The sequence below is a fragment of the Ciconia boyciana genome, chromosome 2, assembly GCF_034638445.1.
Source record: "Ciconia boyciana chromosome 2, ASM3463844v1, whole genome shotgun sequence".
Taxonomy (NCBI): Eukaryota; Metazoa; Chordata; class Aves; order Ciconiiformes; family Ciconiidae; genus Ciconia; species Ciconia boyciana.
This window is the reverse complement of record NC_132935.1, coordinates 150,822,634-150,849,815: the sequence shown is the minus strand read 5'-3', so window position 1 is coordinate 150,849,815 and position 27,182 is coordinate 150,822,634. Positions and strand designations below refer to the sequence as shown.

The following is a 27,182-nucleotide window of genomic DNA, read 5'->3' as shown; positions in this document are numbered from 1 at the left end:
ATTTCTGTGCAGATCTCTTACAGCAGAAACATCAGGCTTCCATGCTGCCTTGCAGCACATCAGCTGGCGTGGCTTTTGCACCCGTTCAGGGGACCCTCAGCCTTGCAAACACCATCCAGCTGCAGCCACTGCCACGGTGAGCGGTTGCATGCGTTGCAAAAGGAAGCACTGCTCAAACGAGGGGGGCAGAGGGGGGTTCGGGGGAGATAACGGGGTGAGGTAACGGGGAGATGCAGCAGCTGGAGCGGAGCAGCAGAAAGCCCTGGGCGCTGCAGCCCTGGTGCAGCAGCTGGGGATGGAGTGGTGCGGCATCGGGCAGGAGCACGGGTTTGCATCCCGTGGGTCGTCCTCGTAGCCTGGCCGCCCTGCGCTACGTTGGTGTGCATGCAGAGGGACCCTGCTACTGCAGCTTTCCCCCGATACGCTTCTGGGGGCATGAAGGAGGGTATGTCTGCTGTCTCTCCTACCGGGGAAACCCAGCAGCAAAATGTGATTATCAGCTGTTTGTGCCACAGAGGGGAGGTAGGCCAATGAACATGAAAAATATGGCATGATTTTAAACATGAAAGAGGGAAAAAGAGGAACAAAACACAAGAGTATTTGCAAAGACAGAAACGCAGAGACGTGTGCTGTCACTCCATCAGGAGTGGCTTTGAAATCACACACTTAGCTTTATATATCACTGATTGGAAAGTGCTTTTGAGTGCAAAGCCGTGGCTGGAGGCGGATCACCCTGGCACTGGGTTGCAAGCAAGCCTTGCGCAGGCTCTGACACTGAAATGTGCCCATTCTGCTCCTCGGGGCTCACGTGGATCTCCAGCTGGCTCTGCCCCTGCACCGAGACATCTGCCCGTGGCACCTGCATGGAGGAGAAAGAGAAATTACAGGGACAAAACCCTACCTTTTTGGCCAGTGAACTACTTGATATAAAATCAGTAGTATATCTAGTTTTATATCTAGTAGTATATCTACTGCTAGATATAAAATCTATCATCTCCTTCACGAGTAACCACTGTCTTCAGTGACACTTACTAACACACACTAATCTATGTGCAGTGCAGCAAAGTGTGACCAGGAGGGGACGGGGTACAGGAAAGTCAGGCGCAGGCGGGACGGGGTAGTAGCAGGAGGGGGATGAGGGCTGGACTTTTCACATTCTGCAGCAGTAAATTTAAAGGAATGGTGAGCCCATAAAAGTTTCACTTCTTTCTGGAAAAATGTCTGAATTGAAACTTCATACCTGGCGTGGGGTTCCTGTGTGTCCCAGCCTCCTTCTGCTGCTGGGGAGAAATAACGCGACTTTGGGTAACGTCCTGGTAGATTCTGCTTGTAGCGCGGACTGTCCCCCGTGCAGTGTTACAGTGCTGCTGTTCATGTTGCTGTAGTTAAGGCTGTATCTGTGTTTCCATTAGAACCCTTTTAATGCACAAATTTATGACCCAGCTGTAAAAATTCAATCCAGACTGAAACTTGGCATGGGCAGTGTTCGTTCTCCCATCTGTGGAAGGGATTTAAGCAGGTACATCCCAGTAATAACCATCTGAGTTAGGCTTGTAAATTTGGAGGATGATGACTGCTGAATAAAACTGTGAGCTTCTCAGTAGTCCTGGAGTTTGAAATATTTTATGCCTGGGGTGAGACTAGTGGAAAGCAGCTTGTTTGTATTCAGTCATACAGCTGTAAATAAAGAAAATGTTTTGGGGTTTTCTGTGTTGGCTTACCTGCACAGGCACATGCGTTTTTCTTACCGTGGCAGTATTTTTATGTAGGTGGCAAACGCTTGAAACTCTGCCGGGTCTTGCTCCAAAGCAGGGTTTGATCACTCCCAGGTAGCGTAAGAAATTGTATTCACACTCATGCGAACAGTAGAATTTATCTATTGATCGTAACAGAAAAAAATAGGGAAATAAAAAGACCAGATTGTTTTCTTTTGAGTGGGATTTTTGATTGATTGGATTCTTCTTAAAATATCTTCAAAACTGATTCAGTATCAAACTGCAAAATTAGTTTCATTCACCATCACTTCTTCTCATTTTAATTTTCTTTTCTAAAAAGCTATACACTGAACGTGCCTGACCAGAAAGACTAGTAATCTTATCTGATCCAGCAAATCCTATTTCCCTTTGCAGGTTTGTGGTTTTTGAAAGTCATTCTGTAACTTAAAAAAACTCCTTTATGTGTTTAACTGAAAATTTTTAGGTCATTTGTCCATAATGTGAATACCAGAAACATAACAATGAAAGCAGTTTAGCGAGACCAGACTTCTGATCTTCCATGTGTATTCGCAGAGAAGCTTTCGGGAGGGTTTTGGCACAGTTTGAGAAGTAGATTGAAGGGATCTTTACGTGGACTAATGTTAGGCTGCGGATGAGTTTATACCCGGCCACTTGGAAAACTCCTTGACTCTATTTGGAAAATGTGGGCAACCTGTGGGTATTGTTTGTGTATGAGATTTTTGCCATCTTGATGGAGGAAGGGGAATGCTCATGAAAACACCTGTTCCAGAAAAACATCCCTCATCTTCGTCTGTAAAGAAGTTCAATTTCTAATTATCCAAAACCAGAAAAGCAGAGTTGGATTCAGTTTTATTTAATCCTCTTCACTCCAAACTTAAAAATTGGGATATGAGATACAAGAGGCAGATGTGGAAATTATCAGTGATTACTGAAGACCATTTGAGGTCTTTTTTGCTTCATGGCATTAAATCGGCATCGGATAGCCACTTTAGATCTGTTAAAGGAGAAATATGTCCTAACAGTCAAAGCATGCAGAAGGCTTGTATAATGTAAGTGAGTTTTATGTGAGCTACAAAAAAAGGGCATGAGTTTAAAGCAGGAAAGTAAGTTGGAGAAGTAAACTGCATTATAGAAAATCTGGAAAAAGTAAAAATTCAAACAGAAAGAGATCAGATAAACAGCTAGAGCTGGAACAGCTGAAAAGAAACACACAAAAATAGGTAAAGTGAAATTCCAACAGGCCATGAAATGTGTTTTCCTTAATTTTTCACAGTGGCCTTGAAACCTGATGTTGGAGACTCTATCTCTGTTCTTTCACTGATGGCCAGAAGTTGAGGTTATGATGACCAGATCGTTTGGTATGGCACTGACATTTCAAGTTAACAGGGATTGCCAAGACTCTCAGTTATGACACTAAAATATACCGCTATTTCTAGGGCCAATTTTCAGTCCCTCCCTCATGCCTCCACATTGATTTAGGCAACAGATGCATGAAAAGCAAAGCAACATTCAAAATAATCCCTTAGCTGAAGCTGGGGGAAGGCTGGCTAGTGAGCTGTAGCCAAAATTCCTTAAATGTTACAATGTTTTACATTTCTAAATGTAAAAACTTTCTTTCCAATGTGAGGTACCAGCCAAATGTCTTAGTTACGGTATCTCAGAGTAAAAACTGGCATATGGCCTTGTGGTCATTTGTGGGTATTGACAGATTTACACCATCGAAGATCAAGTTAAATGTTGTCGGTTTCTCCATCTCCCCTTTACTTTGTCAGGCTTTTTTTCTCTCAGTTACTATTTGTCAACTTAAATCCAGTTTGCTGGAAAAATGAAGGCTTTTCACGGCCTGGCTCTTCAGGAGCAAATTGCCTCAAATTCTTTCTGCTAGCCAAGGTATTTTGTAATGCATTGCAAAACAGCAGCAGGATTGCTCTCCTTGCACTAGATGTACTTTGTGGACTAGACACTGTGGGCAGTTTTAATGAGATCTTGGTGTGCTGGAGAATTTGTCTCGGCCGTTGACTTCAGGGAGACTTTCATCCCAGGTCCCTGCTCTTCTAAGTGCTCTTCCCACCCCACGGAGCCGGGTCTGGCTTTGCTCCGTTGTGGGCTAAGCCGTGGGGAACCTGGACCACCGGCTGCTCGGGGAGTTGGGGTGCAAATTACATGGTCTGCTCCTGAGTATTTATGGTAGCTTTGCACAGGAGGGCTGCTGGATTGCCCATTACACGGACACATTAAAATTCATTGTCCTGCTTTTCTCCCTCTCATGTTGTTTAGCTGGTGTAGCTGTTAGTTACTGCATCGCTAATTCATTTCCCCGGGATCGTCTTCAAAGAGGAGCATCCTCCAGAAGGCAATGGCCTTTGATCCTTTATCAGGGAAAGCTCTGGGTGGCTGTAGCACTGTTTGTGCCGGCAGCAAAAGCAGCGTCAGTAAGAGCCCAGAGTAGCCTGTGAGGCTAATGTCAGCTGGGGGAGCACGGGTGTTGGGTGAAGCTTGAGGCCCTTCCCTGTCCGCAATACCAGAATTGCAATTGTTATGGGCTTCCTACTTGTTGAATCTCAGTAGTACTGGATGTTTAGAGACACTTTTGAAGTGGGGAGAACCCCCCCAAAAGCTGTCCTGCTCTGGTCAGCTCCAGAGACTGTAGTGGTGTTTGTAAACCATACAGTCTTTCATATATATATAAGTATATACACACACACGTACACATATTTCCTCAGTGCTCTATTGTGATATCTGTGGAATTCAAGCCTGCTGCATTGCCTTTTGCTGTACTTACGCCTTCAGCTCAGAGCTGTGCAGTAGTTCACCATGGCAGTGAACTTTGCAAAGGTAGAGGAAAAGAGGCACCCAATTGCATTATCCACGAACAATGAGATATCTCCCTTTCAAAACCCATACCTCACTGGAATGCTTACTCCAGCTTGCCCACCAAAGCCCAAAATCCTGTTCATGGAGGTCAGCAGAGAAGACGAGGCTGACCTGCAGGTATTGATCCCAGCGATCCTTTGTTTTATGCAAAGGCCTTTTTTGCTGGCTAAACCAAAGTAAAGAAATGCTTGTTTAAACATTTTAAATGAATAAAAATGGCAGGCATCTTTATAAGCCTGTTTTCCTTTTAGTACTGTCTCTCAGCATTTCTGCTGCTGTTTTCACTCCTTGTCTAATGAGACTGTGAGCAATGATGTCTCCTGGCTACAAGCGCACATAAGCATTAATTTGTGTTTGTTACATTTGTTGTGGATGCATATAGAGAAAAGGTCATTAATATTTCTCAGTCCTCTGTACCTCATTCAACTCACTCACAGATTCACATCCCTGGTTCTCTGCCCTGTTACTTCAAAAGGGGCTAATAATTACATCTGATGTCTGACTCAGAGTGCCTTTAGCTTCACCTGATAATTGATGGACAGGCACTCAGATGTTTTAAAACCAAGGCTTTGGAAGTGCTTGATGTTGGACAAAGCAAAAATCCAATGTGCCAAGATCTGGTCTGGTTTTTGAGTGTTTTGGCCCCAAAACACGCTACATGGTTTGACACACAGTGTTCATGTGTTTGCAAAGCTTTCCAAACTTCATTTGGTGAACTCCAGCTGCTTTCAGTGGGATCTTTGCTCACAGATCAAAGACTGTGACCTTCAGAGAATGTAAGTGCTCATACTTGGGTACTGCTCTTCCTTCATTCCTTGCACAAAATAGGAAAAATAAAGGCTTTATGCAGCCCCACGGTACTGCTGCACTTGCTGAGTTTTGAGGAGCTCTGTCATCCCTCTGTGGGTGTCGTGGCCGCTCCAAGACGCCCCTTCCCTGCCCAGAGCAGCGGCAACACCCAGCCCGATGTGAGCCTACCAAAACCCTCTCCTGCCTTATGGCCACATCCTCTTTCTGTCCCATCCCAACAGCCTCTGGGCAGCAGCTCCATGCTCCCCCCAGGACCAAAAATCCTTTAATGGGGGGTGTGGGAGGTGGCTCTGCTGGGGCAACTTGGCTTGAGCTGCTGGCCCCTGCCCACCCTCGCCCATGGAGAGGCTGCGTCCCACCATGCAACACCTGTGTATGAAAAACCAGCCCGCGGCCCCAGCTGGGAGCAGGAGGTCTCGGCAAAAAGCCAGGTCTGGGTGAGCTGGGCGAAGGTGAGCAAGGTGTCTGAAGGGGGTAGCGGGGAGAGGTGGGTTTGCGCTGCCCCTCGGCGTGTGAGGGACGTGTGTGCCGTGGGTTATCCGGTAACAGGGCTCACCTTCATCCTTGGCGAGCTCCGCTCCATCTGAGGATTTCGCTCCCTCGGCTCCCACCTATCTTTACAGCTGGATTACGGGTTTAGGAAAGTCAAATGCCCTGAGACCACAGATATAGGATAACTGTTTATAGAGGAGAGGAGGAGGGAGAAAATCAACAAATTTCTGTGATATATTGTATGTCATCTGTACGTGACACTCTGAGACCTTCAAATGCTTAAACTAAAGACCTAAATATAATTTAGTTAGTAAAAATATACCTTAGTTATAATAAAATGATAATAGTGGAACTTGGCAACGAAGCAGCTAATAAATACTACACTTTTGAAATGTGCCTGGGATCCAAGTACATACTCTTTTACTGTGTAGTTAAAGCATGTGGCAGGACATGCTAGACCAAGATTTTCTTTTTGTCTTTCCAGTGGAAAACTGAAGTTCTTTGTTTAAGTGAAGCCCATTGGGAATTTTTCTTAAGTAAAACAAGGAGCTAAAGAATTCCATTCCCTTTTGCCAACTTTCTTCCTCCTTCAAGCCAAATTATCGATTAATGGGGCATTAAATATCAAATACTGCCTAGTTATATTCATACCCTTTTTTATTTAGGCCCCTTCAATACTTTCTCCTTGGTGCTTCAAACACAGCTGAATTAAAAGATGAGACACTTTATTGGGAAAACACTACCGCTTCTAAACCTTTTTGGCCTTATAAAAATAAAGGTCAGTAATATGAAAGTCATTAAATTTGCATACTTAACCCTATTTCTGATTTTTTAAAAGAAAAAAATATCTGTACTCCTTTAAGATCTTCTTCTTCCTGAGCTTCATTCTTTACCTTCTTCATTAGCTGTCTCCATTTCGGTACCCTATAGTTTTGCCAGCAGAGCAGCCAAGTGAATGCTTGACCATATTTTTGTCTGGCTCTAGCGAAACCGTGATCTGACAATAGAATACTTTTCTTTGGGTTTTCCTTCTTCCCCCGGGGAACCATACTTCAAGGGTAACCTGCTTGTCCAGCATATGAACATGTGGAAAATCCACTGCTATGCACTAACGATTTTCAGATGGGCAATTGTTGCTGAAAATCATCCCAAGAGCAGCAGCTTCTCCATTGTAGCACCTAACCACTTTGGGATCACATTGCTCGTAGCTGATCTGGAATAAACCCTTTGCATTTATGTATACGGTGGTGACATGTGCTGCATCACACGTGTAGTAACCAAGTTTAGGGGAAAAGGAGGGAAAAGTTACAGTTGTGGTTCTTTTTTGGCCATTGTAACACGCATCAAAATCTGACACTTATTTTAGCTTGAAAACATAAATGTAGGAAAAAGTCAAGCTATGCCAAAGATCCACGACAGCAAGGCAAAGCACCCTAAATACTGACCACAAATTAATCGCTTTCAAACTTTTGTTTTAAATATTTACAAGGAGACTTGTCACATGCTGGGAGAGAGAAGAACGAGTTTTAAATTTTAAATCATTTCTATTACTGTTCTTCTCAGAACTGCATTCTTTTTAAACAACTTTCACTTTTAATCTGTAATTAAAGCCAAAGTTTTCTTTTAATTTTAAAAGCTTGTCCTTGGACTAAAATAACATGGAACATTTTTAAACATTGATCCAAGCTGCTGTAGATACATTTTATTTAAACCACAGAGCCTGCAGTTGGATTCCTCGCTTTGCCAGATCGGCTACGAACTGTAAGTGTGGCAGTAATGACTGTGGAGTCCTGGATGCTGCACTACCAGTGAGGAGGGTTGTTTTTCTGGAGTTGTTCCTCCCTTTGGGCCCTATTCATGAATGACTTAATCTCTGTGTATGATCAAATGTCGTGCAAGTTACTGTGCACAGAAAAATCAAGGAATGCTTCTCTTCCCCGCATTCCTTACATGGAATTGCTGTGCCTGCCCGGCAAGCAGTTGGAGAGCGGTAAGGGTGGGAAGCGAGCAGCAGCAAAAGCACACACAGAAAACCACCAGAAGCGATATAAAAGGAGAGAGACAAAGAAAACAGAGAAAACTTTGAAAGATTGGATGTGCAAGTTGGATTGGGCTGTGCATAGACAGCTCTAGCTTGCCCAGGCAGCACCAGCTGGAGGGGGGACCTGGGCTTTTGACTGGGGGGTGTTACGGGGGTGATACATTCACCGTGAAAAACTAAAGTGTTCCCCAGTATTTTCTCTGCACCGTTGGCCATAAAGATGATTTCTAGTGCATGTTTCTATTAGCTTGTTTCGTCTTGGAAAGCAAACATTTACTGTTTTGATGGGCAGATCTCAAGAAGTTCAGAGAATCAATGCTTCTTAGTCTTTTTATCCTCTTGACCTAATTGCTTGTGTGGTGTAATTCTGTCCTTTCACAGGATGTTAAACCACTTCACTTGAAGCCAAGACAGAGATTTACATTAGTTGTGATATTAATTACACGATGCATGCTATACAAGGAACTTTTCTTGAGATGTTTTAGTATTTTCTTAGAGATCCAGCGGAATGCAGGGGGCAAAGCGGTGCATAACTGTCTCCATATTTATACAGACCTCTTTCTTGGTGTTTTAAGTTTCAACAAAGTTTTTGCTTATGTTAGGTGCCATTCTCAGTTAAGAGTGAAGAAAGGACTTACATTATCTGAGTTGTTTTTCTCATCACCAACACCCTGCGGCCACTGCAAGAAATTCTGTCTGTCTCTCCGTGCCCTGGTGTGGGGACAGATTGCTATAGCAGGACTCCCACACAAAACAATGACTGGTAGCAAATGGGGAATAACTTGACTCGGGCGCTGAACTCCTCCAGCTGTCAGTGGAAGCTACGCTTGTTTGTCCGGGGCAGTGACTGGAATAGTCATTTACCTCTTTTTGAGACACTTTCCATCCCTTTAGTACTGACAATGGACTTAAAAGATGTACCTCGCTTTTCAGGTAGGCTATGGCTGGAGTATCGTTTTAGCTCTAGGAGGCGAAAGATAGAAGAAAGGACAGGGATGAAGGGAAAAAGGAAAGCTCACAGCCAGGAAGTAAATACAGGTGGGAAAATAAAGAACAGAAACTTTTGGAAGATTTTAAAGAGAGGAGAGTGTTGAGAGGGGACGAGGAAAGGGGAATGCAGAATTGAGGACAAGAACAAAAAGGAAGAGGAAAGGGGAGAGCGATAGAGGGGAAGGAAGAGGAAAGAAAAGAGATCAAAGGCATGAAGGTAAGAAGAGAAAATATTGGGGAACCAGATATGATGGAAATACTGGTAGGAATCTGGAGTGTAAATGGGATAAATTAGGGAAGCGTAAGAGATATTAGCATTTTTCACAATTCAAAATGAGAAGTGTGACATTTCTCCCTCTCAAAGTGTTTGACAAACAAGGGTGGATAAGCATTCAAGATACATATTTTATCACTCTTCTTGGAAGGCACCTTTGAATCTAATTACTATGCCTTGGCATTTTTTTCCATGTTACACAGGCTAAGAGCAAATACACTTCCAGAAAAGGGTATGACCTTGCTTAGAATACAAAGCAAATTAATCCAAACTGTTGCTCACAACCAAGGGAGAAACCAGAACTTAGTCTGGGACTGGGAAATACTCTAGTTCTGGTGGCAGTTTGTGTGGAGTTTGTTTGTGTGGGGTTTGTAGTTATTAATTTTCCAGTTTCTTGGGCATCCTCAATCCCTGACTAAGCTAGACACAAAAGTATAGAAGAGTTTTAATGCTTTGGCTTAATCATACCCAACCCAGACTTTGGCGAATCTCAGCAAGACCTGTTTTGAAAACTGTAACTAGTGTTCAGGCTACTGTAAGACAGTTTGGCCAAATGTGGAGGCTTCTGACCCAGCGTTCCTGAAAGTTTGAACTTCTCCCAGGTCTACTCCTTTCTGTAAATTTTGCAGATCAGATCTCCTGTTTGAAAATTTTTCAAGTCATCGTCTGTATGTTGCAGGCAGAAAATCTTCTTAACCTATTGCATACTTGGCTGAAGCCAACGTCTTTGTGCTCCTCTGAGATGAGCATCAGTCAGTAGCATAGAAAGGACATCACCCGGGATGGACCAATAGTCTGATCCTGCATGGCAAATCATGCATTCCGATATAGTTCATGATATATATGAACCTAAAATATGTCATGCCAGATCAGATTATACATATAATTTTCAAGTTCAACAAAAGGTTTTGTTTCTTTTTCCCCCATCATTTTTTAAAGAAACAGAATTTATCTGAATTAAAAACATGATTGGTGATGACGAGTGGGTGGTTCTGTTTACCCTGCCACATTATATAGTACCACTTTTACTCCTTGTTTGGATAGCAGTCACAAGACCCAGATATCAAGCTGTGAAAGTATTTTTCTTGCAGCAGCCTTTCTTTTTTTGGCAGGCAGTGGCTTTGGAGATGCCTCGCATGTTGTCATGTGATTGGACTGCTGATGAGGTTTCTGTGCTGCCTCATTTTCCTGGATTCCATCTGAATTAACTCTTCTTTGGGTCGCAAGTGTTAGCACATTTCTGAATGAGTGGGGCTTTGCATCATAGTGTAATGAGGTCCTAATACGTAGTCTCTGAGACTATGAATCATAGTCTCTGTAAGAAAACAACCGGTAGAGAAGAAATTTGCTGCATTTGTTCCACCTGATAGAAATCTGTTTTCTGTACCTCCAGCTGTCCACATCAAAAACACATTCCTTCCTCACCGTAATATTCCTTCCTGAAACAAGGGAAAATGAGGGGAAATGACGAGTATATAATCGTTCCATCTAAAAACAGTCAGCTTAGTCTCGTAAACACATAAACTAGTTCTTTGTAAATTAATGTCTTAATTTTCCTTAAACTGAATATTTAGATGTCAGAGATAGAGAAGCTGGATATGTCAAACACATATGGTTCCTATTGCATCAGAGGCTTTCTTAACTTTGGTATTCTAATTGAAAAGACATTTTTGAAAGCATGCTAACTTTACAGAAACTAATCTGTCTGACCCTCTGTCTGGTCTAGGTTTTATTCTTCCATCTATCAGCATACTCTGGAAACATCTTCCACTTCAAATGTACAGCAATAACAATATCCCTCATGGACTTCGAATTGCCCTCGATACTTCCAGTGCTTGACATGGAAGCGCTGTTTGGGGTAGTTGATGTCGGGGACCTGACAGGGCCTTAAAGGGGAGAGAATTAGGAAGAAGGAAGGAATGGGAGTAGGGACTATAATTCATTTATAAGTTTTTACCTTATTCCTGGAGAATTTATAACACCAAATGCCTTAGGCTAAGTAATACCTTTAACTGGACAAAATTTCTACCCCCTTAGAGAAACACTGCAGGTCTGCTTTAAAATATAAGCTGTTTTGTAACTGTCATGAAACAACTACCTGCCTTGGATAAGGCAAAATTTCAGTTTGGCATCCAATATGTATTCATTTTTCCTCCTACAAATAATAGGCAGAAAACTATTAAGTTTACATCTGAAATAGGTACATGTGAAACAGAAAACACATTTGTATTTCAGGCACTGCCATTAGGTTTTCTGCTAGTGTGGGCTTTAACTGCAGGTGCATGCTCTGCGGAGAGCGGAGCAGTGTACGTGTGCTTGCAGGTTGCGATGGGGTGGGATGTCTTGTGGAGCTGGGTTCGAGCCCCCTCTCCAGCAGCTCCCCGAGCCCTTTGCAGTGCAGGTGCTGGGCTCTGACCTGCTGCGGTGAGTGTGCCAGATGTGCACTGGCTTTGGTCTCAATTCTGTATAAATCCACCTTTCCCAGGCATACGGAACATTTAACAATAAATTGCCTTTTTTTAATCCGCTAACGTGTACAATTTAAAGTCCACAAAGGTCATAGAGGTCAATTTATTTATTAAATGGGAATACTTGGGTCCAAAAAACATTATGAATCATTTTGGTGTTTTAAGTTCAGGATGCAGAGTAAATTATTCCAAAAATAATGGTAGCCAAATGTCATTCCCTCCAAACGTTTGTGTAATATCTATTTATCTGTGGGCAGATGACTGCTATGTATAATCAGAGGCAGACTTTTGTCAAATTGAGACTAAGTAAACACAGCTGAACACAAGCAAGTTGGACTACAACTTTTTTGAGTTTTGCCAGCGCTGTTATGACCTTGAAAATGAGTGTTTCTTCAGAGCAATCTGCTTTCAATACAGGAGAATTTTTAGTGTTTCAGATTAACAAGTGTTGACTGGAAATTTGTTCTGTTTAATATTTTTTTTGTCCAAATAAATGAAAAGTGTGTACTTGCCCAAAGGAGGGCATCCTTTCTGCTGCTTAGAAAGTAGGAGTGTTTTGTAAAGGAACGTGTCTTGCACGTATCTATGAGAACAAGAACAACAATTAGAGAAAGAGCTGTAAACTCATCTGAAGCTTCATTATATAATCAGATAAAATTTTGTCTTGTTTCCTTGAAATATAAATGCCTTTTTTTTAAAATGTGCTGTGCAAGTAAATGTGGCATTTAGGCAGTAGATTTTATACTACTACATATCTAGATACTGTTTTAATCATCCTTGAAAAAGTAGTACTTCCATTTATAAATTTTGCCCATTTTTCTAAAATGTAGTGTCCTACTAAACATTTTCTGCAGATTCTCTTTTTCTCTGAGACACAAGAAGAAATTAGTCTGATTTTATTGACAAACAGGAGTACAATTTAAACTTTAGTTCTAATATGAGAATTTTCTGCTTTTACATATACCAATCATTTGAACAGAAAACATTTTGCTCTCTTATTTTAAAGGCCGCAGCATCTGGAGTCTTGAAGAGGCTTTGGACAGAAGTCAAATAGTCGTCTTGCTCAAAAATTTGTCTTTCAGTAATTACAGCAAGTGAGTCTCATCTGTGGCCAATATCTCTGTTTCAAGGCACTTCTTTTGAGGGGATATTTTTTTCGTTTTAAGTGCTGTATACAAACCAGCTTTCGCACCAAATTCAGGGGTAGGACACGTGCACAGCATTGTGGCCAGGGGAAACTTTCCCAAAGTCCTTGTGCCCCATATCCACAAGTCGTACTTCCCAATCTGCCTTTTTTTGGGCAGCAAATTTCTAACAAAGTCTTGCAGCAACAATAGTTTAATGCCAGCAGCCAAGCATACACAGCACCTTGTACTTGATGGGTTGCTACAGCATGGCTTTGACTTTGCAAGCCAAGTACCATCCCAGCAGGTAGTCTTGGATGTTTTTTGAAAGAACCACAGCAGAAATCTCTTCTTGCTTCCGTTTTCTCTTCCCCTATAATAGTAGCAAAAGTAAAATGAGGATGCAGTTGGAAACGGGGAGGAGGTGGAAGAGGAAGAAAATTATAGAAAAGAGGACAACATGACTGAGCAGCTGTTTTAATTGCAAATTGCAAACAGTGGATATGCCTATACATTCCTATATGTTCCTATACTTTGTTCTCTGTACTGAAATGCAGATTTCAGAAACAAAGCAGGAGATGCTGCTCCCAGGCCTGGCTGAGCAATGCGGCTTCTTAACATTAACCAAAATAATCTGGAAATGACCTTGATGCCAGGGTTTTTAGACACTTTGTTGTTTCCTCTGGGCAGCTCCTCTGTGGGGACTAAGGGTACAGACACTCACAGTGTCGGCATTCTGGTTCTTATTCTGGGATTTCTGCTTCACCACAAAGGCTAATGAGGCTTGTAAAAATAAAAATAAAACCAGAATGTGCCAGGTGTCATCTAAGCCCATGGAGTGGGCCTCTGGGTGTTTGGAGGGTGCAAAGCAGGTACTAATTGCAAAGCTTAGGACCATCAAGCAGGACGTGCCTTGAGTTATAACAGCTTGCAGCAGCCGGCTGTGTTCAAGTTGCGAGAGGAAGGGGAGAGCCTTGCTGCAGACGGGGGCTATGGGTGGTCAACAGCCTTCAGGGTGCATTGAGCAGCCCTTCAAGATGCTCCTACCTGAGGTGGTAGTTGCCCAGGAAGTACTATCAGGAGAGTATTTTAAAAAGATATGCTTAACCTTGAATTGCGGTTGGGATTGGTGGTGTATGTCAGTGCTAGGCGAGTCCTGCCTGTGGGTGAGCCACTCTCTCAGCAGTGCTCCGGGGGGCTGATTTTGCCAACACCTTGCTGGTTTGTTCATCTGACGTAAAACGGTTGGTGGCAGCCAACTAGGCAGGTTGTGTGAGTGCTTTGTGTGCCCTGATGAATCCGTACCCTCAAATACAACGTTTGCTGGTGGTGCAGGGTCTGTTTGCCAGCTGTTGCAGAAGGAGAGTGGTGAGGAAAGCAGGCGTTGTCCACACGTGGGATTTGCTGCGTCTGCTTTGCAGGTCTCCATAAACTTCGCAAACTGTGATGTACAGGCTGTTGCTCTACGGGAAAGCTTTGGCTCAAGGGCAAAAGTAGAAAGTAAAAACTCTTGCAAAATGAAAGCAAAAGCTTTTATTGTTTTAAAAGTGGAAACAAAAGTACTACTAATAATAGCAGCAAGTTAATTAGAGAACATGCCCCATTTCAGTTCACAGAGCTTAAAGCCTTTGTGTTGTAGCTGCCTGGCTTGCGTGGCTGCTCAGAGTCCTCCTCTCATCCTCTATCCAAAGGCTCAAAGCCTAGAGTTGGACTGTGTTGGAGGAATCAAAGGATCTCAGTTTTTTTCACCATAGTTATTCCCTAAAAAATATTAATGTTATTTATGTCTGGAACCATGGCTTCCTGCCTCATTGCTTTTCTCTATAGAAGTGGAAATTCAGGATCCTAATTCTTAAAAGGGAGATGAGGATGCAAGGCTATCTATACAAATACATGATTGTTGCAGATGCTGCTTACACTTAGGAAAGCATCCAAGCAGGTCAGGGAAGACACATAAGCAAATTACAGAAGTGTGAGTTACTCTGAGATAAAGTTAATTTGGTTGCTCCTTGAGCAAAAAGTCCACAGTGATTTCCAACTGCATCTGTGTGAGGAATTGCATTCTATGAATGCAGGTATTTTCCATATTTTTATGCATATATATATGTAGCCCAGTTTCCCCTAATTGCAAACCCTGCTGGGTGAAGGGGTTTTTTTGATTTATGGTAACAGGAGGTTATTTATACATGCTGATAAAGCTTCAGAGTTGTTTTTGATCTACAGATCTTTCAAATTATTCAAAATTCATATATTTTGAAGTATGTCAGTTGATCTAACCGTAAATACTATATGGCTTTACCATAAATATGTATGTGTGTTTTCAGTCTGATATAGCAAACTGTTGCAGGAGAGAATTCCCTAATAGAAATCTCCTGACTTCCAGGAAAACATATATGAGCTAATGTAAAACAAATACATAGTAAATATGACATTATTGCCTTCTGCACCTGTCTTACATATTTTTGAAGCACCTTATCTCTGCACCAGCCTCCCATTTTTAAACAAACAGTATTCACCCTATTTGGGGAAAAAATGTTACAAGGGGCTGCTTTAGATAACATTGTCTTTGATCTTGGAGGCTGATAGCCAGCAATTCAATTAGGTTTTAGAGGAGGCTATTGGCTTTAACTGCTGTTAGATCATGTCCACTATTGTGACTTGGGCTACACTGGTCAAGGTAATCAGTGCCTTTTTGGGAGAAATATGTTTAATAGTTCTGGATAATACATTTTTCCCCTGTGGTAATAATACATGGTGCTTCAATAATTTGTCATTTTATTAGTACAAAGACATGAATTACTTTTTATCACTCATTATTTAAAAGATACGTGTTATTACTATCACAATTATTATTACTACTATTTTGGCGTAGTTGCTATTTAGGTATAGTTTCCAGTGGGCAGTGTAGCTTTTTCAGGTGAGAGGTGTTTGCAGTGATCTCAGAGAATCGGCATCTTCACTCAGAGAAACAGCCTGGGCGTATTGCCAGTGGTTCGGATACTCTCTTTGAAAGCAAATCTGTTTGGCTTGAAATATTGTGGCTTAGGGTCCTCTACAGCTCAGCAGTTGCGTCTTTGCAAACTGCTCTTCCTGGGATGAATGGCAGAGGGTTTGAATACGCCTCATTGTTATGCAGTGTGACCTACAGTTAGAGGAGAGGAATGGAACAGTAATTATCTCTGCAGCATCGTGGAGTGAGTTTTCCAGAGGCCCCAAAATTCATGCAATTGTGCTATACCGAGAACTGCGAGCAGTATATCAAGGTCAGGATGAGCTAGCTAGTAAGCCCTGCCTCTCTGCAGCAACCTTTGCTATGATATCGGTCCATTAACGTGGCGTAGCGTTGCTGTCGCGGCTCAGGCAGAGTGCTATGCCACGTGGATACACGATGCCCTGCTACATGGTGCACATTTACTCAAGCACGCCTCATGTCTGAGGCCCCGAGTGCTGAGAAGTCTGAATTCAGTCCCGTGTTGTTATCAGTTGACGATGCTTCCCTGCTGGTTTCTTGAAAATCACTGTCTCCAAAAGCAGCAGTGTGTGTTGAATAACAAACCCCTTCACATTCAGACTCTTCAGGTTCGGGAACGGAGCCAACATTCTTGAAGAATGATTTAGTGGCCAATAAACATCTGCAAAGTCTGTAAGACTGTCAGAAGCAGTAACATTGAAAGTAAAGATCGTATCAGTAGCAATTCCCCTGTCCTGACAAGGCATTCAGTGCAAATATTTGTTCAGTCATCCTTGCTCTCGTTCCCATTATCACAGACAGTTTCACGTGTTTTGCCAAAAGAGCAATTCCATCTTCTTCCACAAAAGCTGTTCACATCCAAGGCCTTTGCAATGTTAAATACCGGCCTACTACTGTTTCAGGACCTCCCACACGTGCTCCTTTGGAGTGCAGGAGCCTCATCTGTCTTACGCAAAGACTCTGCTGTGAAGGGCTCTTACAACTTCCAATTAGTGAGCATCTGCAGTGTTAAGGTTTTGCCGCTCCTTGAGGATTCAGGCTCAGTCTGGCTGCTTTATTACACTGCACCAATCTCCGTGATAGTCGGGATCATCTTTAAGCTCTTCTAAGTAAGATTCTCCTGCAGAGTCAGTGAAATTGCACTGCGCTAGGACTCAAACCATTTGTAAATACAAGATGATGTTTGGAGAAGAAGGAGGTGTTTCTGCTTCTTCAAAACCTCTTGGCAAATAGGTACAACTTCCTGAATAATTCTGGGCACACGATTCTTCTGCTCCAAGAGCCTTCCCCTTTTGCCTGGTTTGCTGTGCTGCCTCTCTCTTGGTGAATAGGAAAACTGAAAACACAGGCCTTTTTGAGATACCTCCCAGTTTACTAGAATCTCTGAGGGCCTGTTCAGAAGGTGTCTGGGAATATTTAGGTTTGGGAAGAAATCCTGTAATGGAAATAATAACAGTGCAAGTTGTGGTGAGCAGGAGCATGAAGACTGCAGCAGCTTCACAAGGGGAAGCAAAGGGAGCAGAACTAAAAACGTGACTCAAAAAAAAGGCACTCAAACACTAAAATATTTTTTTCTGCAATTGGAGGTGAGAATAATCCATGGGCAACTATTCCCCCTGCAGTTCACTCAGCACCGTTTCTTTCTGCTGGTTATTCTGCATATGGTCAGGGAGGTGTGCGACTACAGCTTTCTGTGTAGGTTCCTGTAATCCTCAGGATGCTGAATAAAGAGGTTCCCATCACATTTCCATCTAGATGAGGAAAGAGATACTTTTCTGATGTATGTGAACTAACCCAGTTTGAAAGAAGCCTCAAAACCCAGCTCACATCCTCACTGGGTGCTCATTGCTGCTTCTCTACTGGCAAAGCACTAACGTGAACGCGGCTAAGCATCTCTGAGGACAGGATGATTAATTTCATGATGTGCTGTTCCGTGCCATTTGATAGGCTCCGTCTGGTCCTTCACAAACTTTAATAAAGTTGTTTTCATGAGACATGTGTAGGATTTCACAAATGGGGAACTGAGGCACTGAACAATTACAATTTGAAGTCATTTTAGATACCTAAGACCTTGTGGATGCTCATGATTTTATGGCTCTTTATACATTCAAAGCACAGCTCTCGTTGACCTCATTTGCACCTGCGAGTGCTCAGCACTGCTGAAGATGAGAGCCTGGGCTCTCAGTGCGGAGTCCAGAGGCTGGGGAACGTACTGTAGCATCTGTGAAAAGGTTGGTTAAAACAGCTTGTCCAGCCCCGCACACAAACCTGTAGGAGAAGCAGAGATACTGTTGATGACTAACATGATTTACTTGGCATTGTTAAATCCATCTGACTATATTTTATCCTCTTGTGTTCCCCTCCCGCAACAGCCTTGCAGCTGCTGTGATGTGGCACTGAGGTTGTGCGGGGAAAGGTCTCACCTACTGCTCTGGGCTCAGCCCTCGAGCAGGTCCGTGCTGCGCCTTCGGGGAGGCGGTGACCACAGAAAATACCATGTGTGATTGTACTGCTGTATTTCACAGGACGCTTAGTGGAAAGGCAGACTGCTTAGGCATTCCCATTTTTATGCACACATCATATAGAAGCAGATACAGATATGTATACATATGAATATATCTCTATCTCCTTATGTAATATATCTCCTTAAATAATTTTTAAAATTTCACATGCAATCTCTTCATTTGTAGGATCTGTTGTGCAACCGTTGTCTGAGGTTACCATGAAGCTCTTCTGCAGCTTACAGCCATTTTTATGGCTGTTTGACTGTTGGAGCCCTGTATGTACTTATGCACTTCCTTACAAGCTGCTTGAATTTTATGCTTGTGATCGCACAGAGCGCAATAAGTTTGGGACATAACTTAGGTACCTGGAGTTTAGTATTTGGACGTAAGTATTGTGCACATCCCAGTACTGCATGCAGCGGATGGAAGTAGCTATGTTTAAAAAGATCACATTCGTCAGTCTCTTCTTTATCTTACAGGCGAGTGAAAGAAACAGTGAATTTCCTCTCCCCGACAGACTTATCCATTCTTTACTCCTGGCTAAACACACCCTGGAAATCAGTTCTGGCATTCACTTAGAAGTTCTTCCACTTGCCTGAAAATACAGCACCTTGTAATTTAAATGGCCTTTGTGCAGCATATGCCATGTCTGAGCCCGCTTGGCTCCCAGGGGCAGGAGAGGAGCTGGCTCCTGCGAGCGGGGCCACGGGAACGGGGGGCACATTTCTCCAGATTCTGCGGGAGGCTTCTGAAAATATCCTGTGTGCACGCATTCATATCATAACATTACACCGCATATGTAGGGTCTGCTCCCAAACCCACAGCCAACTAGCATAGCAAAATCAGATTTTACTGCTGTAGTGTCAGCCTAGGGTTGAAATATGGCTTTGAAACCCTCCCTTTCACCCCGCTTTTTTAATGAAAAACAATCGGGCTGGAGTGTAATAGTGCTTACCCTGGCTGCATTTGACTTTAGCTTTTTACTTTTAAAGCCTTATTTTAGGCTTTAAGAGCTCCCAATTAAACTTTTTAGATCCAGAGTGAAAGCCTGAACGTGCCTGCCTGCACAACAGCTAGATTCCTGGGTGGGAAAATGATATTTTTATATTTAAAATAAAGAAAATTAACACAGTGGTATGTTTTCTCCCTTCATACTCCTTACTCTTCTTTTTCCTAATGAATCTTCATTTGCCATTTTCTCATTTCCTTTTTTTTAACATCTCCCGTGCCCTTTCCTTTATTTCTTTTTTTTCTTCCTCTTCTCCTTTCTTCTCTTTTCTTTATTTTACCCTCCCCCTTCCCTGCTGCCTGACTTGGTTTTCACTGTTAACCCATAACGGTTTGCCATAGGAGGGCTAACTACTTCATGCTTCCAGTCAGCACAGCACGTGCTGTAAATCCCTTTCTAAATAAAACCCAAAAAAATGGAGCCTAGGTCAGATATTTGTTTATCCATTATGAAATGCATGTGGGAGACTATCACCAAGGAATCTGACAACATTACACTATTAATTACATGCCAAGTCAATGAGGAAAGATTTGATTTCAGTCAGCTTTGCAGCAAACTTGAAAAGAACATAATACCATATAACCGTCAGTTCGTTAACAACTCACTTCCAACACTACACAGCCCTGACTCCCATTATAAGCTCTGCTAAAGTCTGGCTAAGAAAACAAGTCTTGCACAGTGCCCTGCATCTCACCAAGGAGCACACACTGTCACTGGTCATGGGAAATTTAGAGCCAGCCGTGACAGCCCGAACAATGGAGTGATTTACACCAGGTTCGTATCTAGTTTGCTAACTCATAAATTCTTACATGCAGGTGCATAGCCCAAGACTGTAAGACCATTTGCACCATGCCTACTATTATGCGGGGCTTTCAGTGCACTTATTAATGCAAATGTTAATGTAGACCTGCAAACTCAATTCTCTTTTATGGTTTATAAAATACACCTATCCCAGTCTCTGTGGGCATGTACACTCATTTTATAAAAATCACATGTATTAAAATGTAACTAGATGCCTACTCCCACTTCAGCGGGCTCCAGGCTGCACAGGGGAAAAAAGTCTTCAAGTTCCCAGGTATTCAGGAAAAAAACTTGAGTGGTACCAGTCTCTCACAGTTAAAGCTTATATCTGATATTTTGGTGCAAGAAGCAGATTTCAAAGAAAGATTTCCCTGAAAAGGCTTGGTCTGAGGCGTGATGGCAAAGGGATATTTCCAGCATTGGCAAGACCCAACCTATGGGTCTTAATAGAAGAGGTCAGATCAGGGCTAAAGCTGTTCCTGGAAAAAAAACACTGGGAGAACAGGGAAAAATATGCACTGTAGCTGTCACTGTGAACATAAATTGTTATTATGGAGTTTTTTCATCTGAAAGGACATAACAGCTGGTGACAGGTCAGTTGTTATACTTGGTGTCACTGTGAAGCCAAAGGAATGAGGTAACGGGGTTGTGGGGGTGACTTCATTACAAGCTGCTCTGTAACCTCCTCCTGGAAGAAAGAGAGAGCGGTGGTAAATGAAAGCTTTGCTGAAAAGGAGTTTTCTCTAGAGCCTGGGCCCAGAGCTCATTCCTGCAAGTTTCTGACAGCTTTCCTCCTCCCACCCAACAAAAGGACACGGTAATAAATATTTGTCAGTAGAAATCCAGTACCGCCCCGAGATCGGACCAGCTGCGATTGGTATCATCACACGCATTCCCAGGTTGCAGCGCCTTGCTGTGTCTGCAGCTGCAGGTTGTCTGAAACTTGAATGGGGACTTCGTCCCTCCACCGAAAGGCTCTGCTGCACAAGCACCGCCAGCCCCGACCAGGTGGTTTCACGTGGACCTGCACAGTCCAGGACCTGCTCTGGGCAGGAGTGGCTTCACGAGGGACAGTGCTGAGCGGATCCCATGTGGAGGTGGCCCGGGGTCTGCAGGAGGCCAGCCACCAGGGCAAGTTTGGGGAATGTTTCTGTAGGAGACTGCGGTTTGGAGTCTCTTTGAGCATGAGCTTTCTTGTCTATGCTTCTCCTTAATTCATCCATTCCTCAGGTCTGATGTCCCTGAGGAAACCTGGGAGGATGGTGCAAAAAGAAAAGGGTTTTAAGAGTTGCTGTGCTGGATCGGATGAGTCCTGTCTATGTCTAGAAAGCCTTTGGTAATGTGGGTCTCTGGCTGAGCAGTATCCACGTTCAAAAACTCATTTGTCTGTTCACATCAGGCTCAAAATGGGAGCACTGCAAGTGTAAGCATGGGAAGGCCAACTCCTGCTTCTTCCAATTCAAGCTAGAGGAACTGAGGTTTGCTGTGCTTGGGTTTTTCAAAAGGTGCTATGGTCTTTGCACCAAGATTAAATGACATTTCTTGTAAGAGGAAAGGGCCTGTCCCGGTGCTCTGGGCTACAATTTGCCCTCCCTTACACTGCTGAGTAGCCTATGCTAAGCCACCTTCCCTCCCCAGATGTGGGTAAATGTTAGTGATGTTGTGTGATTCATGGTTTAGTTTGGGATCCTTCAGGAGGAAAGGAGCTGTGTCAATGCAGAAGAGTACAGGAATATTAACTCCTGTTAACTCAATTTTGTTCTTGGAGAACCAGAGATCTGAAAGTCTTATGTGCCCTGAAATTGCGGTTTGGAAAATACTAGAGTCAAGGGGGGCATGTGTGTGACCTACAGAAATACCTCATCTCACCACTAATTTACTCACACGTGTAAACTTCATTTTTCATTCAGCTGCCCCAATTTATTTCCTGTTCCTCCCTCTTTTTCCTCCTCTTGCTTGTTTTGAAAATGCTGGTCAACACATGTTAAGCCAGTCTCTCCAAAACCAACAAAAGAAAGTTCAGGAGAGGCAGAGAGAGAAACAGCTGAATAACGTTGCCAATTTTAAAATGAAGATAAGTTATACGGGACCTTTTACTGAACCAACAAATATTTTACAGTGTTCACCATTTGGGGCCAGCAGTTCTTTTTTCCCCTCCGTTTTGAGCTAGAATAGGTGGTGTGTAATTCGTCAGGAATCTGTACATGTTTAAGTAGCTTCAAGAAATATGACGGTCATGTGGGACTGACCTACTGTGTCTTGACTTCCATGTCCATTTTTTCCCCACTACATAATGTTCTGTACCCTTTCCTCTCTGTCTCGTTTCCTCATTCACACATTCTTGCCCCTTTTGGTTTCAAGCCATCTTTGCTTTGTCAGTGTTACCTGATAACACAAAGCAGGGTTTTAACCCAGTTGTTGCAGTTCGGCTTGAGCTGTATAGAACACCAAGCAAGGGAGCAACGTGGATGCTTCTTGGTCGTACGTAAATGGTCAGTCTTTCCTTTGCTGTTCCCAGCAGGGCCTTTAGGTGAAGTCAGTTCATCACCACACACGTGTGATATTCTTAGGTCAGAATTCTTAGATCCAAAGAATAAAATGTAACTGTAATTAACATTATTTAGCACACCCCTGAAGTCATCCAAGTATATAAAAGTTATTGGTCTGGACTCGGCAAACAGTAAGGGTCTGAATTGCTCTGAAATATTTGAATGTGCCACAGCACCACATAGCCAGAGAGCCTTTGTATGTTGTAAATTGGAGTAGGCACATGTACTATGGCATTTACGCTCTGGCTTTCTTCTCTAATACTGGATGCAGCATGTAAAAGGGCACTGTGTATATACTTAAATGTATATCTTCTTGTGAATTATTTGTATATTATTTTGACAACAGTCAGGTGTAATGGCAAGGTACTGGAGGTAAGTGATGCTATTGCCCAGTTTAAGGATGGTTTGCCTGCAAGAACCCTGGCGTATATTTTCTTTGGGTGGGCCTTTCTGATAGCAGAAGAACAAAAGAAAACATTTTAAATATAGGAGAAATCCTGGAAAATTCTGCTCTTAAATGCTTTTGAAATGGTCAAAGTATTGCCTAGGCATGTTGTCTTTGGACTTCTGAGACTCATTTCCATCTCTGCTAAAATGGGACTGCAGGCTACCTTGCAAGAGAGCTGTCAGGATCAAGCCAGTGAATAATTATGAAGAAATTTCGTGGTGAAAAATAAATAATATATGCTACGTACATTATTAATAATTATGTGAGTCCTGAAAAATACCATACTGTATCACAAAGCTGGTATTGTCCAGTGACTACACTCTTGGCACTGCGTGCTACAGTAAACTGTATACTGAAAACTCATACTAATGGAAAGGTATACAGGATTCCATTGGTAAGTGATTTATAGTGACTTCCTATTATAAACAAGAGGGAACAAATATCCCTCCTTGCTGGTTTCTCTGGGTGGATGGTGAGAGCAGAATGAGACATTCCTGGCCAGGCAAAAGCTGATTCTCTGGATGCTTGCGACTGGGAGCAGAATGAAGCACAAGAAAGTGAGGTATAAATGACAATCCCTAATTATAAATGATTGCATTTCCATTTTCATAGTGCTTAAAACTTTCCAGTTGTAGAGCAAACGACCACTGTTTTAAGTGATTTCCAAACTTGTACCAAAAAGATGTTTCTAACGTTTAATATTAAATAGACTTACTACAGGATCTCAATATATGCTGAAAGCCTACCAACATCTTTCACAAGCAGCACATTGCTTTCTGAGATAGAACAAACCACCTTCAGCAGCAGCTTCTTTTTGGGTTTTGATTAATAAATATGCTATTGAGCACAACTGTAGTTTGTTTAGGAAAGTTATTTGTGCTGGCCAGTGTTATGCTGCTGATAAACTTCAGTGTACACCCTATCAAATAAGTCTTGGGAACAGTGTGGAATATAATAATGCATCAGCATTGGCTTTCTCTGGAGTCACTTGACACATTGATCTAAGCTTGACAAGTCTGTAGGGGTTGAAATTTGTGTGACAGCCTGCCTTGATCCAGCTAGTGAGAGGACCACACTTTTTCAGGAGAGACCAGAGGTGGCTGCCACCTAAGGCATGTTAGATTAAAGTTAACCACAGCACTTGGAGAGGGCAGCTATGGTGCATCCTTGGTACCTTGTGTGCTGCCTCTCATGTGGTGAGAGAGGGCTCATGAGTGAAGTGCGAGGTCTGCCCATCAGCACTTGCTCTGGGGTGAGTCCTTAGCTGAGGCTACTCGGTGAGGTTCAGTATGCTGCATCATTTTTCCATTCCTTCCGTCACCATTTCCAGAGATGTTACCCAGTCCCACTGCCCTTTCCTCATTGCCTCAGAGAAGAAATCTAGGAACATGTTGTGCAACGGTCAAAAAACCAAACACTTTCCATATAGAGAATGCTGTTCTTTGATTATATTCATGAAACACTCTCACCAAGATGTTGCTTTTACAGATGAAATATACTTTGCAGTTGTTGTGCAGATATGTCAAATATCAAAAGCTTTAATTATCAAAAGCTTTAATTAGTAGTCAGGAGTAGAGCAGGTAGATTGCAAAAGATGAAGAAAAAGCAAAATGTCGGGTAAGATTCACCTTTTTTTTTTTTAAATTTGATAAAATTTTGGAGTCTGGACAACTAGCCTGGATAAAGATACATGACTTAGATGGCAGGTTCATGGCAAGTGAGGTGAACCCTGCTCTTCCTTTTGAGTTGGATCAAGTTGGTTTGACCGGCAAGATGTCAAGGAAAGAATGGGGAATGGTCTTTGTCTCTCTCAATGTGGTTATCCCCATCCAAAAAATGGTGGTAATACTTATTTCCTTCACTAAGGGCTGTTCAGACAGATGTGAGCTGCTTGGATGCTATGATAGTGCAAACTGGGATATGCTGCCAGAGGTTTGGTATAGCAGAAAAGGATTTTTGGCAAGAAAAAGGGGGCCTGTGCTTTGAAATGATGGATTTTCAGACTTCATTGTACTAACATGCTTTTACAGCAGTTATTAGCAAGAGCTTAGCAAATTATCAATGATGGTTTTATTGTAACCCAGTTTTGAGTTTCTTTGACATAAATTATTTGTTTGAAAAAACATAAAATCTGAATGGAATAAAAAAAGACTTGTAATTTGGAAAAATCTTCAGCAAAGTTAAAGAATGGGTAGCTCTTTGCTCCTGGATTTTATTTTTTAGCTTTGCTGCTGCTTTTATATACCATGGGCAAGCCGCTTTCTTTTAGAGCTGGCTAAACACCAGTAAAAAATATTTGCAAATACTCCTTCAAATAAACGCTGGAATTGGAATGTGTGTCACCATTCACACCTACTTTCCTCAGAAGTTTGTACAAGCAATTTTTTTGTTCATAGGAAATATTTTCCAAGAGCAAAAGAAACTGACAGATGCTTGAGAGAGGTGTATTTATATCCAGGTTTGCTCTGGCAACGACGTTCTCTATTACTTGCCGTTTCCATTTCTATACCTACTGACCTATTCAGTCCTAAACCTCCTGTTTAAAATTGTCTCTATTAAAAAAAATGAAGCAGGGCTAAAAAATTATTTGTAGCCAAGTACAGCATGAAGGAGACTTTTGGTGTCATTCAGTACCTCTCTCTGCATCAAATGTTTCTTTTTTCCTTGGTTCCCTCTCCTCTGCATAGGTTGAACTTCCCCCTCTCAAATCCCATTCAGGCATTGATCTTGGAGAGCTTAAGAGATACTGATTTAAGATGTGCTCTTTTGGAACAAAATGTAAACCTTGGTCACTTGTGGACGTTTGTTTATAAAGCTGTTCTGCAAAAGGATGGAGGCCTGTTAAATCAAACAGCTTGGCAAACATCTGACCTCTGCAATTACAGCTGGTCTCCTGCATTTCTTCTGGTGAGACTGTGGTCTTGAGTGGTCACCTCCAAGTGCTGGGGAGTGCGGCTGGGCTGAGTTGTTCAACACGGGTTGTCTGTATGAGAAAATGGGCTGCTGGTCAGTGGTGGGCAAAGTCACTTGTAAATGGAGAGCTACCAAGGGTTGCAATGGGCTTTGGGGCCTATTCCACTAGAAGCTCAGTTTAAAGAAAAAATCAACTTTTAATTAATAATCTGATGGAAATCTAGCAATAAGGTTGATTTTTAGTTGGGAATCCAGCCTCATAAAGAAGTGCATTACGTTATGAGATTTATGCTGTGTTTAGGGGCCTTTTGGGTCTTGTAGCCATTAATGCTCATGACATTGCTGTTTCTTTTGTTTGACTGGTTCTCCATAGGTATTGCAGTTAGGTATCGGCTTCTCGCTCCTCTATAATGTGTTTCTGTGTCAGGATAGCAAGCACACTCAATAAAGCTTATACATTTCTGCCTGGTAAATATTTCTGGCTTCTCTGCGACGTGAGGACTTAATGAATGAACAAGTGTGACTCTTGATGGGAAAGTGTAGCTTATGCCTGTGATGCAATTTCATCTTTGAAGGCTGTTAACCAGGTGTGCTTGTTATCTGTACCCTTCTCAGCCTGCCTCTTGTGACTGAGTCGCAGCCTGGGCAAGGGGGGCATTAAAAACCACACACATCATGTGTGCATGGGTGAAAGTCCTATTTTTAGTGTATACAAGAAGACATTCACTGAAGGGCAATGAAGCTGATTTTTATTTTTAGGTTTTGCAATTCCTTATGTCCTTGGCATTTATGTTTTGAAAAACTAGCTCTATCACCCTGCAAAATGTAGGTGAACCTCCAAGACCAGCTTTATTCTCGCTATTGCCAAGATAACCTTCTCCCAGACACAGGCTGGTGTGGGATGCACTGGGCAGGGTTCAGCACCAGTTCTGCCAGTGCAGTTCTGGTGAGGCTCAGTGAGGTTCTGCCTCACCAAAGCCTATTTCTGTAAGGTCATGTCTCGGGAACCTCCTCACAGCATTTTTTTTGACATGTGTCCTGCTCCAAGCTCAGTGTAGTTTTCTCCAGGCAGACGCTTGCATGAAACTGACCCTCTATATGTGTCGAAACAAAGATTTTATTTGGAAATCTGATACCAATTTTGGAATTAATCTTGAGTTATTTTTCCATACACCTAT

At 42.5% G+C, this 27,182-nt stretch overlaps 1 protein-coding gene across 3 annotated transcripts in view; it reads left to right on the top strand.

The window, feature by feature from the left end:
- MKX (mohawk homeobox) overlaps positions 1-27,182 on the top strand; it is a 48,139-nt gene that overhangs the window by 18,171 nt on the left and 2,786 nt on the right. The window lies entirely within an intron of this gene.